The sequence below is a fragment of the Humulus lupulus genome, chromosome 3, assembly GCF_963169125.1.
Source record: "Humulus lupulus chromosome 3, drHumLupu1.1, whole genome shotgun sequence".
Classification (NCBI taxonomy): Eukaryota; Viridiplantae; Streptophyta; class Magnoliopsida; order Rosales; family Cannabaceae; genus Humulus; species Humulus lupulus.
Genome location: NC_084795.1, coordinates 266415396 through 266429897, shown reverse-complemented (window position 1 = coordinate 266429897; position 14502 = coordinate 266415396). Strand labels below are relative to the sequence as shown.

At 32.9% G+C, this 14502-nt stretch overlaps 1 long non-coding RNA gene across 1 annotated transcript; it reads right to left on the bottom strand.

The window, feature by feature from the left end:
* Positions 1-3292: 3292 nt before the first annotated feature.
* On the bottom strand, positions 3293-4777 carry LOC133824075 (uncharacterized). Its single transcript, XR_009888481.1, has 2 exons — positions 4482-4777; positions 3293-4370 (listed from the first exon to the last, which is right to left on the bottom strand). It is a non-coding gene; the product is annotated as an uncharacterized LOC133824075 (long non-coding RNA).
* Between the last annotated feature and the right edge of the window lie 9725 nt (positions 4778-14502).

The following is a 14502-nucleotide window of genomic DNA, read 5'->3' as shown; positions in this document are numbered from 1 at the left end:
ATATAATGCGCCGGCAATGGACTTTTTTGGCGACGAAAAAATACGCCGGTGAAAATATAAATCCGCCGGTAAAAAAATCTGTCACGATATTGTGGAAAACACTTTTAGCGGCGCAATAATGCGCCGGCAATAGTTTAATTTTTTAGTGGCGCATTTTTGCGCCGGTAAAAGTGTATATGTGAAGGTAAGATTGAAACTCTTTGCCGACGTAATTTTGCGCCGGTAAAAGTATTTTTAAAATAATAATTTTTATTAAATTATTAATATTATTTTCAATATATTAATATTAATTAATAATTTTCAATTTTAATATATTAATAATTATTTAATTTTTTAGTAATATTATTTAATTAGAAATAAAAATAAAAATAAAATTTTATAAATAAATAAACAAAAAATTACAACTATTAATATTTATTGTCTCCACCAAACATTAAAATATAAAAGTAATTTAGTAAAATAAATGTCTCATAAATTAAATTTTAAATAAATAGAAAAAAAGTTCTACAAATGAGTACTGGCCGCCTCATCATTCCCGCCCCCATCAGCATCATCGTCCTCGTCCGAATCCTGGTCTGGTAAGTCAACAGTAAAACCAGGAGCCAATTGACCAACCTGCTTCAACAAAGCACTGAGCAGGAGATCTTGACGCCGTTGACGACTCTCAAGTTTAGTCGTATGCTTCTTTAGGTTCTGATTTTCTAGCATAATGTCCTGATTTTGCTGCAAAATGGTGTCCACTTCAGGTGGCAATTGCCCGGACATTTGAGAAGTTGACGAAGATGCTGCCCTCTTTGCGCCAATTGCCTTCAACCTAGTCCCAGAGCAATATACAGAACATTCTCATAACATGCACAACATAAACCAAGATTAATAACATATATCAAATCTTTCTATATCAGTAACATCAAAACAATTTATTTAGTAAATATTTATAAACAAATAATATTTAATATAAAAAATATAATATATATATTTTTTTAATATACATAATCTAATCTATTTTTTAATATACATATTAAGCATTAAAATTAAAAAAATATACATTCTCAAATCAAATTTTTTTTAATAAATACTAAAATTATATTTTCTTTTTCATTATTAATATCATTTTTTTAAAACTACACATTTATTTATTTTATAAACAGAAAAATATAATTATAATAACAAATATCACACACATACATTTATATTAATCAATTTCTACAAAAATTTAACATTAAATAAACATATATACACACCCATTTACAGAAATACATAAACATATATCCATATACAAACATATATACAGATATATAAAAAAAAAAAAAACAAATTTAAGTATATATATATATTCAGATATAACTAATATATATATATATTCGGATATAACTAATATATATAAATATATACATATATATAAACTAATATATATAAATATATACATATATATATTCGGATATAACTAATATATATAAATATATACATATATATAAATATATACATATATATATTCGGATATAACTAATATATATAAATATATACATATATATATAATCATATATAAATATATATATATAAACCGAAATATATATAAACATATATAAATATATATATAAACTAACCTTTGCATTTGTTTCACCGAGAGAGTTACAACACACCTGTTCATAGGGAGAGAATAACAAAAAAAAAATACAATTACAAAACATAATATTGAGAAAAAAATCCAAAAATGTTAAAAAATTTCTCATTTTACTAACCTTGAGAGATGCTTCAATATATAACTTGAGCCACGGCGTGGGATTATGGGACACCGGTGGTCGGAGACTATCACAGAGGAGAGAGAGAGAGCTTTGCTTTCACAAACACAGAACAGAAATGGGGAAGAAGGAGGCTGCGGCTGAGATATATCGTTAAGACTTTTGCCGGCGCGTTTCGTTGCGCCGGCAAAAGTCTAAAACTGCGCCGGCAAAAGTGTTTAAGTAAACCCTAAAGTAAAACGATGTCGTTTTAATTATCTCGACTTTTGCCGGCGCGTTTGTTCACTTTTGCCGGCGCAACGAAACGCGCCGGCCAAAGTAAGCCCACCTACTTTTTATTTCAAACGTGTAAAAATTTAAAAACACGTTGACTTTTGCCGGCGCGTTAGGTGAAATGCGCCGGCAAAAGTTTGTACGCTTATTTTGAAAAATCTGGCATTACTTTTGCCGGCGCAACCCCGACTTGCGCCGGCAAAAGTCATCTTTTCCGGCGTTAATTGCGCCGGCATAGGATTTGATTTTTGCCGGCGCAATTCATGAATTGCGCCGGTGAAAGTGATTTTTGCCGGCGCAATTACGAATTACGCCGGCAAAGAACTGGTTTCTTGTAGTGATTTAAACTTCATTTTTGTATTTATTATTTTCTCCTTCCATTTTTTTTCTTTTTTCACACATATGAGCTTTTTTTCTTTTTTTTTCTACCAATTTTTTCATTCATATTTTTTTTCTTTTCATTTTTCCACTATTTTTCTTCTTCTTCTTTTCATTCTTATTTATTCACCTATTTTTTTTTCATTCATCATTTCTTTTGTTTTTTTTTTTCATTTTTGTACTTATTCTTTTCTCATTCTATTTCTTTTTTTTTTTTCATTTTTTTCACACATATATTTTAACATTACATAATTATTCTACTATTTTTTTATTTATTATCTTTTATTATTGTAATTTTTTTATAGTTTTTTCCACTATATGTAAAAAAAATTCAAATCTATTTTTTCAGCATTTTATTTTTATTGTAACACTTATAGGAATACCAAAATTTGGAAAGAAAACTAATAAAACTATGAAAACGTGAATGGGTAACTGGTTACCTTCACATTCTTTGTGTGTATATTTCTGAGGGTAACTGGTTACTTTCACGTTCTGGTGTGTGTATATTTATGGTTTCTTTATGGTAACTAGTCACTTATGTTACTAAAATCATAGTTACTTCTTCTTCCTTTTTTAATGAAGTGTTTTTCCATTTTTTCCTTCAAATTTGATGTTTCTTTTCATATTTAATATGAGTAACTCGTCACCCCTCTTAGGTAACTGGTTATCCCTCTTATGGCAGAAAGTTACTCATCTCAGGATAACTAGTTACCCCTTGTCACGACCCGAGCCCTAGGCCGTGGCAGATTTGTAATATCCATAACTTGGGTGGTCAAAGGTCAAACTTTGACCCTCGGTGGAAAATAGTCTTTATAAATGATCTTTTAATTTATATTAAATTTAATATAATTATAAGTCGAAACAATGGAATAACTCCTATAATTATATATGAAAATATTACGGATAAAAGTAGGATCATTTATCTTAATACATAGAATAATAATATCCCCACAGTTATGTAGTCACCAAACAGTTAAATTTTATAAGTCATAAAATACCTAAAATAATACTTAGCATCCACCATTCCTCATTTCTAACTAGGACATAGCTAATTTAGATGTACAGACCGATAGGTTCCAAATTAAATACATAAAATGTTCAAAAGATAGGACTATGGCACTAAACACATTGGCTTAAGCAATAATTCACATTTTTCCACGTTTGCGTCACTAGGCTCCTGGAATGGGAGAGATAGGGGTGAGCTTATAAAGCCCAGTAGGAAAACAACTAATATCATGGACCCAAAAGTTTAATAAAACTCCTGCATAGTTAGCTTTGAAAGCAAAACATATATCATCATGTATAAACTAAAATAGAGAAACCACAAATAATCATAAGAGCATAGCTACAAGTGCACATCACACCGTCCACTAGATCCCTAGTTCCCGTTACCCACCATAGAAAATCCGACATCCTAAACCGGGTAGCCGGACCTGATAACCACCACAATGGGGAGGCTCATAACACTTCCTGTATACAGATGCTAGGTCTTTACACCTACAGGTGAGTGGACACCTGATCTACCTATGATGACAGAGACTAGGTCGTGAAACAACAACGTGCACCAATCATGATCACTATGGCTCTCATCAGTATAACCAAATGCAGGTAAACATGAAAAGAAAGAAACATATTCCCTTTATATTTTAGAAAATTGGGCAGTATAACAACTACATTTGAATAAACCCAAAAATCATAACCTGCATAAATAAGTGAACAAAATATATATTTGGCACTCGGTGCCCTCAGAACAGATCAGAAAACATGCAGGTTAAGTTTTCAATTTTTCAAACATTTTATAAATATCAAAATTGGAATATGTTGAATGCAATTTAATACGAGTAAAATAAGTCCAATAGTCTAGTTGAGTCCCTACCTCTTTAGATATCTCCTTAGAATTTAATCCGAGCCCAAAGCAACGCTCCTAAGCTTATCGATGATCTTAGAATGATTTAGTCCGATTTTAATATCACGTTTTTCCTACGTGCACCAAATGAGCAAACGATTATCATCATAGCATTCCTTATTCAAAATCGTGTCCAATGACATATAATATGACCATATTTAAAATTTCAAGTTTCGGAACCTCACCCAAGCGGTGCACAATAGCGGTTGGTGGCGGTACCGGAAACGTCAACGAATATATGCATGGCATATATCAAAACGATCACCCCGATGAGTACATCACGAAAGTACAGCTCCTTCGCCCAAATGACCTCCGGTGTCGCCGGAAAACGCTTCCAAAGGGCAAAGATACCCAAAATCTTGCCGGAGAAAAACGGCGAGTTGACCGGAATGACTTAGTGGGTTTTGTTCCTCTCTTCACGCTGGTTCCAAAGGTACCAACCACTTGCCGAGTGGTGGTCGGAGTTGGCCGGAAAACACAGTCAAAGTTACGAACCAAAACTTTGACTGGCGATTCCGAACGATTAACGGCGAGTTGGGCGGTGCCGCTTGGCAGTTGAGGTCGCCGGAGCAAGGCGAAACCGATGAGCTGCCACGCGTCAAAAATGGTGGCCGATGGTGGTTGGGTCTGGTGTCTTGCCACCGGTTGTCGAGAGAAGAAGAAGAAGAAATAGAAGAAGAAGAAGAAGAAGAAGAAGGAGAAGAGAGTGCTCGCGAAGGAAAAGGAAAAAAAAAGAAAAAGAAAAGAAAAGAAAAAATATTCTTATTTTTAAAACAAGTGGGTCCCACCACTTAAATAATATATATATTCTTTTTTTCTTTTCTGAGACTTCACACCCCTCCTGGTGCATGTTATTTAACCTAGTTCTAGGATTTTTTTTAAGATCAATTAAGTAACTGGTTACCCTACCCAGGATATGAAAAAAAAAACGTACAATCTTTAAAAAAAATGTTTATAATAAATAAATAATAATTTTAAAAACAATTCATATTAAAAAAAATTTGCAAAACAACCAAAGAAAAATTTAATATAAAATTAGTAAAATAAAAACAATATAAAAAAACAAATAACCTAAAAAAATAATAATCAAATTACAAACATACCCTTCCAAATTTAATTAAGAGTAAAACTATGGCATAAACCAACTTTTATACAAAAATATGGGAAAATAAACCCATAAAAGTGAAAATTCTTAAAAAAAAAACCATAGATTAACTTTTTTTGAAAAAAAGTCATATTTTTGCACACTCTATTAAAAATTCCATATAAAATGTAATTTCCTCCTTATTTTATTGGCTGAGTTTCGTTTTATCTTCTGGTTTGTTAGTTGTTGGGCTGTTTTACTCTTGGACTTGTAATTTTCCAATATATAGGCCCTCTTAGTTGTATAAAAAATAACAACAATTTCTTTTTCTTTTTCGATATTCAGATCAAGTTTTAAGGCCCAAGTGGCATTTTTTCTTTTTTGGTTTTCTTGGACCCGTAGGTCCAATATGGTATCAGAGTTTTGAATATACCAACCCTAGCTTCTTTCTCTCTTTCCCGAGTACCCACTACAAGAATAAAGCCTATTAGCGGCGTAATTATTAGCGACGGACTAAGTCCGCCTGTAATGTTCAGTATATTAGCAGCGGACTTGGGAGTCCGCCGCTAATAATAAGTGAGTATTTAAAAAAATATTAAAAAATATATTAGCGGCGGACTGCACTACTAGTAGCGGCGAAGGCTCCGCCGCTAATCACCTATATTAGAGGCGAACTATCTGCCGCTAATAGTATCAGCGGCGGGTAATCACCTTTTATTAGAGGCAGGCCCCGCTGCTAATAATATTAATGGCGGCAGGAGAAACTAATAGCGGCGGGTCCCGCCGCTAATGCTTATGAATACAAATCAAATTGGCACCACCTCTTCGCGTCTGTTCTCCTTTCTTCTTCTCCGATTTCTCCGTCTTCTCCGACTGCCATTCGCACCATTTCTTCTTCTCCGATCATTCCCTTTGGTACACAGAGAAGTAACAAGTGTAAGTATCCAATTTATATTGTAGTTATTTAATTTTGTTTTTTTTCTTTAATTTTCTGTGTTATATGTAACCAATTTTTTTTCTTTTGGTCTAGAACCCCGTCGAACCAGTCTCTCTCTCTTTGGTCGTTTCCATCATTTGGCCACACACGGCTGTGCCAGCCACAAACAGGTACCACCTCTTCACAAGAGTAAGTATCCAATTTTTATTGTAGTTATTTAATTTTGTTTTTTTTCTTTAATTTTTTGTGTTATATGTAACCAATTTTTTTCTTTTGGTCTAGAACTCTGTCGAACCACTCTCTCCACCACTCTCTACACACGGCTGTGCCAGCTACAAACAGGTACACAATCAACTTCAATAGGGAATTAGTTTATGTTGTTATATCATGTATACTTTCCAATTTTATTTATTTATATATATTGTTAACTTTTTATATCATATGCTTACCATTATTTTTATATCATATATGCAGCCCATTTTTCCATTTCAGTATTTTATTGTTTATATATGGCAATAACTCTTTTAATTATGAATAAACAAAAAGTGTATTTTTAATTAATTTAATTAATTAAATAATAAAAGTTTGATATAATATTATCTAACTAAATAACTTAATTTAATTTGTTTATTGAATAACATTATCTAATATTAAATAGTTATAAATTACATGAATATAAAAATTGATAATTATATTTAATAAAATTATAAAAAATTATGATAAAATAATAATTTATTTTTAATTATTTTTTATTAATTTAATTAATTAAATAATAAAAGTTTGATATAATATTATCTCACTAAATAAATTAATTTAATTTTTTTATTGAATAACATTATCTAATATTAATTACATGAATATAGAAATTGATAATTATATTTAATAAAAAATTTAAAAATTAAGAATAAATAATAATTTATTTTTGATTAATTTTTATTAATTAAATAATAAAAGTTTGATATAATATTATCTGATTAAATAAATTAATTTAATTTGTTTATTGAGTAACATTATCTAATATTAATTACATGAATATAGAAATTGATAATTATATTTAATAAAATTTTAAAAAATTAAGAATAAATAATAATTTATTTTTGATTAATTTTGATTAATTTAATTAATTAAATAATAAAAGTTTGATATAATATTATCTAATTAAATAAATTAATTTAATTTTTTTATTGAATAACATTATCTAATATTAATTACATGAATATAGAAATTGATAATTATATTTAATAAAATTTTAAAAAATTATGAATAAATAATAATTTATTTTTAATTAATTAAATAATAAAAGTTTGATATAATATTATCTCACTAAATAAATTAATTTAATTTGTCTATTGAATAACATTATCTAATATTAATTACATGAATATAGAAATTGATAATTATATTTAATAAAATTTTGAAAAATTATGAATAAATAATAATTTATTTTTGATTAATTTAATTAATTAAATAATAAAATTTTGATATAATATTATCACACTAAATAATTTAATTTAATTTGTTTATTGAATAACATTATCTAATATTAATTACATGAATATAGAAATTGATAATTATATTTAATAAAATTTTAAAAAATTATGAATAAATAATAATTTATTTTTAATTATTTTTTATTAATTTAATTAATTGAATAATAAAAGTTTGATATAATTGAATAATAATTTTTAATAATTTAATTAATTAAATAACATTATCTAATAAAACATCATAAAATAGCATAAGATATTATAATATTGCATAAGATTTCAAAAATGATAACAAATCTCCTTTGTTATCCATTTCTATTCACATTACTAAAACTCACACTCTTATAACACTTTAGATGGCGATTGACAAGACTTAGACAACATTGAGAAATCGTGGTTGTCAAGAATATTGGAATGGTCTGCAAGCTTTTTTGAGGATGGCGTCAGAACATAAAGATTCTGATGGAAGAATTAGGTGCCCGTGTGTGAGATGCAATAATAATAGATTTGAATCTTTGGATGTAGTTCGGGCATACGTATTCGATAAGGGTTTTCATCAAGCTTATGATAAGTGGATTTTTCATGGTGAGGTGGAAGAAATTGTTGCTGATGAGGTGGTTGATGAGAATGAAGACGATGAGATGATTCACGTTGTGGAAGACTTCCTTTTACCGACAACTAAGGAAGTAGAAAGGGATCCCGGTGGGAGTCAGTATTATGATGAGTTATTTGAGGAGATTGAAGCGGAGTTGTATCCTGGATGTGATTGGATTTCACCCCTGAACTTTTTAGCAAAGTTATTGCATCTAAAAGTTAGAGGGAAGATGCCTAACAACATATTTGATGAATTGCTGAAGTTGTTAAAGCTTGCATTTCCTAAGGAAAACAAAATCCCCGGATTGTACTACGAGGAGAAAAAGAGATTGAAAAAATTAGGGTTGGGATACGAGTCCATTCATGTGTGTCAGTATGATTGCTGCTTATTTTACAATGAGCATGCATCTAAAGAGACATGTCCAGTATGCAGAAGTAGTAGATGGATTACTTCCGAAATGACGAAAGGAAAAAAAGTGCCACACAAGGTGATGCGTTACTTTCCGTTGACCCCTCGGTTGAAAAGATTATACAGTTCAAGGATTACAGCAAAACACATGATATGGCATCACGCCGGGAAATCAAAAGATGAAGGGGTGATGCGACACCCGGTGGACAACTCTGCGTGGAAGGACTTTGATGCCAAGCATCCTGATTTTTCAAGGGATCCCAGAAATGTTCATCTGGGCTTAGCTGCTGATGGATTTAATCCATTTGGCAACATGAACCTTGCATACAGCATGTGGCTTGTGGTGTTGGCAAACTATAATCTGCCACCTTGGTTGTGCATGAAAGACAATTATTTCATGTTGACCCTCCTTATTCCTGGGCCAAAATCACCCGGTAAGGACATGGATGTATTTCTGAGACCATTGGTGGATGAGTTGAAGGATCTCTGGGTTAACGGAGTTGATACAAGAGATAGTACGACCAACAGGATGTTCAAGATGCGGGCAGCCCTTTTGTGGACAGTGAACGATTTTCCAGCTCACAGTAGTTTGTCTGGATGGAGTGGTCAGGGATACAAAGCTTGTCCTGCGTGTAATGAGGACACAACTTCCATCCGAGTGATCGGTAAGACATCTTACGTTGGTCACAGAAGATTCTTGCCAAGTACTCATCGAATGAGAAGAGACAAAGAGTTCGATGGAGAAGTTGAGAGAAGACGTCCTCCGAGACGGTTTACTTGTGAGGATATACTAGAACAAGTTAATGCTCTTGCAGCGTAAGTTCCAGGAAAACATGTCCAGTTTGGGGGTGTGAAACGTAAAAGAGGCGTAGATGAAGGTAATTGGAGGAAAAAAAGTATTTTTTACGAGCTTGAGTATTGGTGTACAAACAAATTAAAACACAATATAGATGTCATGCATGTTGAGAAGAATGTGTGTGATAGTCTCCTTAGCACCATCTTAGACAGTGATAAATTTAAGGACACCACTAATGTCAGACATGATTTGAAAAAGATGGGTGCGAGAGAATCATTGTGGATTTATGAAGATGAGAATGGGAAGCTGATGAAGCCGCATGCTCCTTATGTGTTAACTCCGGCGCAGAGGAAATCGTTTTGTCAGTTTATAAAGGAGTTAGATTTCCAGATGGCTTTTGTTCAAATTTGAAGAAGAAAGTGTCTGAGAATGATACAAATATTCTTGGGTTGAAGTCACACGATTGTCATGTGATAATGCAACGATTACTTTCTCTCGGTGTTCGCAAGTTTCTTCCAAAATCTATATCGACCACTATTGCAGAATTGTGCAATTTCTTCAGGAAAATATGTTCGAGGACTTTAAATGTTAAAAATATGGAGGAAGCACAAAATGATCTTATTCAGATATTGTGCAAGATGGAGTTGATTTTTCCTCCAGCTTTTTTTGACATAATGATTCATTTGGTATTACATTTGCCAGAAGAAACAATATTGGGCGGTCCGGTATTTATGAGGTGAATGTATCCTTTTGAAAGGTACATGAAAAATTAAAGAATTATGTGGGAAATAAAGCTCGCCCTGAAGGGTCGATCGCCGAAGGCTATGTTGCAGATGAGGCTTTGACCTTTTGTTCAATGTACTTCAAAGACATTGGAACAAGATTTAACCGTCTTGATCGAAATGAAGATACAACTTATATCCCACGAAATCTTGCAGTTTTCCAATCTCAATGCCGTCCACTAACAAAGGGAACTTTGAAGACTCTCGATCATAATACTCGTGAAAAAGCTGAGTGGTTCATACTTGATAATTCTCCTGAAATTGAGCCTTATTTAGAGTAAGTTTATTCTCTTATAAATTATAACATGTGTGGTTATTATCAGTTTTTTGTTATCAAGAATCGTAACACTATTCTAATTAACAGCGAACACCTACAAGAGATTAAACAAAAATACCCAGATGGTGATCATGATCGTTTGCATAGGAAAAAATTTCGTTCGTGGTTTCATAAAAAGGTAGCTTTGAACTTTGAACTTTGAACAGTGATTTTATTAATGATATATTTTGTGAATCTAATAATTCTATGTATTTAGATATATGACTTGCACAAGCTTGGGTCTTTGGAAAATGGTGATGAATTGTTAGCTTTAGCATCTGGGTCAGATCATTTGTCAACCTTTTACCAAGGTTGTATAGTGAATGGTGTTCGATTTATTGCACACGATCGAGACAAAAAGCGCACCACACAGAATAGTGGAGTGTCTGTTGCCGGAACAGAAGGTTTTAATTATTACGGCACGCTTGAAGAAGTAGTGATACTTTCTTTCACTGGTGCATATTCAGTAGCATTATTTCGATGCAAATGGTTTAATACAAATCCAAGAATGAAGAAAACAGTCATTGAAAATAATATCACCAGTATAAACGTTAATTGTGAATGGTACAAAGATGAGCCGTACATACTTGCTACTCAAGCTAAGCAAGTTTTCTATCTCGATGATTTACTTAGAGGTCGTGATTGGAAAGTTGTAGAAGATGTGAATCATCGACAGATTTGGGACATTAAGGACAATTCTGATGAGGTTAATGATGTTATTGATGTTGTACATGAAACAAGTTCATCAAATTTTGTGTTGACTGTGGACCTCGGAGAGTTGATTATGCAATCTGATCAACCTGCTGCATATGTTGGAGCTGATGAAGATGGTGACGACGAAGCTGATATGTCAGAACATGAGGACGTTGCAGATGCAGAAGATGAATTGGTTGTTGAGCTTTGTGAAGATGAAAATGTGTCTCCGATTACTGATGGAAATGATAGTGATTACTCTGTTTAGTTTTTTTTATTTGTGTAACAGAACTATGTATTTAAATATAATGAAGTTTTTTTTTGTGATTATAATATAAGATATTTGAGCTTTGTGAAGATGAAAATGTATCTCCGATTACTGATGGAAATGATAGTGATTACTCTGTTTAGTTTTTTCTATTTGTGTAACAGAACTATATATTTAAATATAATAAAGTTTTTTTTTTGTAATTATTATTATTATGAATTCAATGTGATATACTTCTATTTTAATGCTAATTACTAACTAATAAATTTTAAATTGAAGTATAATGTCAGCTGATATAGCTACTTATCACGGCGGAGATGGTGGGGGTCAAGACCCGCCAGATCCTTTTAGGGTACCAACATCTTGCGAGTCAGGTTAAATATTGCATATCAAAATTATTTTTAGAAATTATATTGTTAGATAAATATAACATCAATACTAATACTGATTATTGTTAATAATTTTTAAAGTCCCGCCGACGAGAAGAAAAGGTCGTGGCCCTGCTAGTAATAATGTTCTTGAAGAACGAAGGGAAAAAGTTGGGAAACCATTGGATCTAGAGCTTGATCCTGTGACTAACAAAGTGGTTGGGCAGGAGGATCAAGCTTTTATTCGCATGTTGGGTACTCTAGTTTCCATTTTGTGTCCGGGGTATTATTTGGATTTTGCTGATGTACCTCAACAGTTTAAGGATCAAGTGCTTGATCGTATGAGGGTAAAAAAATTACAAATCTTGTACTTTTCATTATTTAATTCCATTATTTACAATTTATCTAATATTTTTTTTCTTAATGCAGTATTACTATAATATAGACGGTCATCCACAACGTGAGTCAGTTCTGGCAACTCTCAACAAGGAGATGGGGGAAAGATATTGCGAGAGAAAGAACTATAGACATAGACACTTCAAAAATCATTATGCTGGACCAGAAGATTTGGAGAATGTCCTCTCTAAGCCACCTGACCATTGCACTAAGGAGGCTTGGCAGCTTATTTGTGAAATGTTTTTTAGCTAAAGATTTTTGGCTCGTTCCGCTAAAAATCAAGCAAACAGAAGACAAATGAAGTATGTAACAACACAAGGCACAAAGTCGTTGGCAGCTAAGCATCGCCAATATGTAAGTGAAGATGTTAATTTAATTTTATAAAATAACACATTCTGAAACATTTTGTTTACATTTGTGTTGGAGAACCTGGATGCGCATGTTGTTGATACTTGGAGGGATGCTCATATGAGAAAATCGACAAAATATTTTGTCAATGAGGCAGCTCAACAAGATTATGTAAGTGAATAGTATTGTTTTCATGTTTCTAATGTTTCTAATTTTTGTTTATAATGTTATCTTTATACAGGAAAAAATGGCGGCAGAGGTTCAGAGGACACAACTTGAGAGGCAAAGTCAACAGCAGAGTGAGGCATCTCTAAATGTATCTGGCGTTGATTCGTCCCCAGTCGATCAATACGAGATACTAAGTAAAGTACTCGGGGAGAGATCTGACTACCAAAGAGGAGTGGGTTATAGGGCAAAAGGGAAGGCAAAAAAGACATCCTCTAGCTCTACAGATCAAAGTCAGTCCCAAGAAAATACTGCTGCTTCACCTAATGAAGATATGAGAGTTATGGCTTTGATGATGAAGGTGATTCGTGAGACGTTTGAGACTTCGACAACTGTGCATCCCAGTAAACTGTATGACCCAATGTTTGACAGTTTTCTGCAGAGGCATTTGCCACCACAATCCGAAGGTGGTTCATCTTCTCGAAGTAACACTGCCAATCCTGACCTTCATACACCACCACAACAGCAGCACCAGCCTCCTTCACAGCAGCAGTACAGCCTCCTTCACAGCAGCAGTTCCAGCCTCCTTCACAGTATCCGCCACAGCAGCTGTACCAGCCTCACCCAATGTATCTGCCACATGTGTTGTCGCAACAACCTCCTCAGTATCAAAACCAATACACTTCTGGACCCTCTTCCCAGTCTCCTCCACTATATTTTAGTTTTACCGATTTTCCAGGAGGATCGATGCAGCCTCCACCACCTAATGTTAGATATTGGGAGGTTGGAGGCAGGTCGCTGCCACAGCCACAACCTCGAGATCTGTTTGGGGACCTCACGCTCGAACGATCATCACAACCACCTTATATTCCTTCACCGCCACAGCCACGGTCGTCACCCTCACCGCCATAGACACCGCCACCGCCACCGTCACAGCCGTCGTCCTCACAACCAAACCAAAATGTTGAAGATGAGGACAATTTCAATATTAATCTTAATGACTTTATTTAGTTACTAGTTTATATATTTGGACTGAATTAATACTTTATTTATTTTTAATGACTATAGTGATATTTACTAGGTTGATAAATATTAAAACTATTTATATTAATTTTAATGTTAGTTATCTTTAAATTAATTAAATGTTTATTTTTGTTAAATTATATTATAAATTATTTTTAAAAATAATTAAATTTAATAAATATTAATTTATTAATTTATTTAAAATTTAATTTAAAAAAATTATAAAAACAATATTAGCGGCGAACCCCGCGACTAATAATAATGCCTCAGACATAGGTATTAGCAGCGGGCTCCGCCGCTAATGTCCACCGCTAATAAATGATTATTAGCGGCGGGTGTGTCAGTCCGCCGCTAATAATCATTAATAGCGACAAATGTTTAGGCGTGGTGTATTAGCGGCGGAGTCCCGCCGCTAATACGTATTGGCGGAGTCCCGCCGCTAATACGTATTAGCGGCGGATTTAGACCTTATTAGCGGCGGAGTCCCCCGCCGCTAATGCTTAAAATTCTTGTAGTGACCTCTCCTCCAACCTAGCTGCC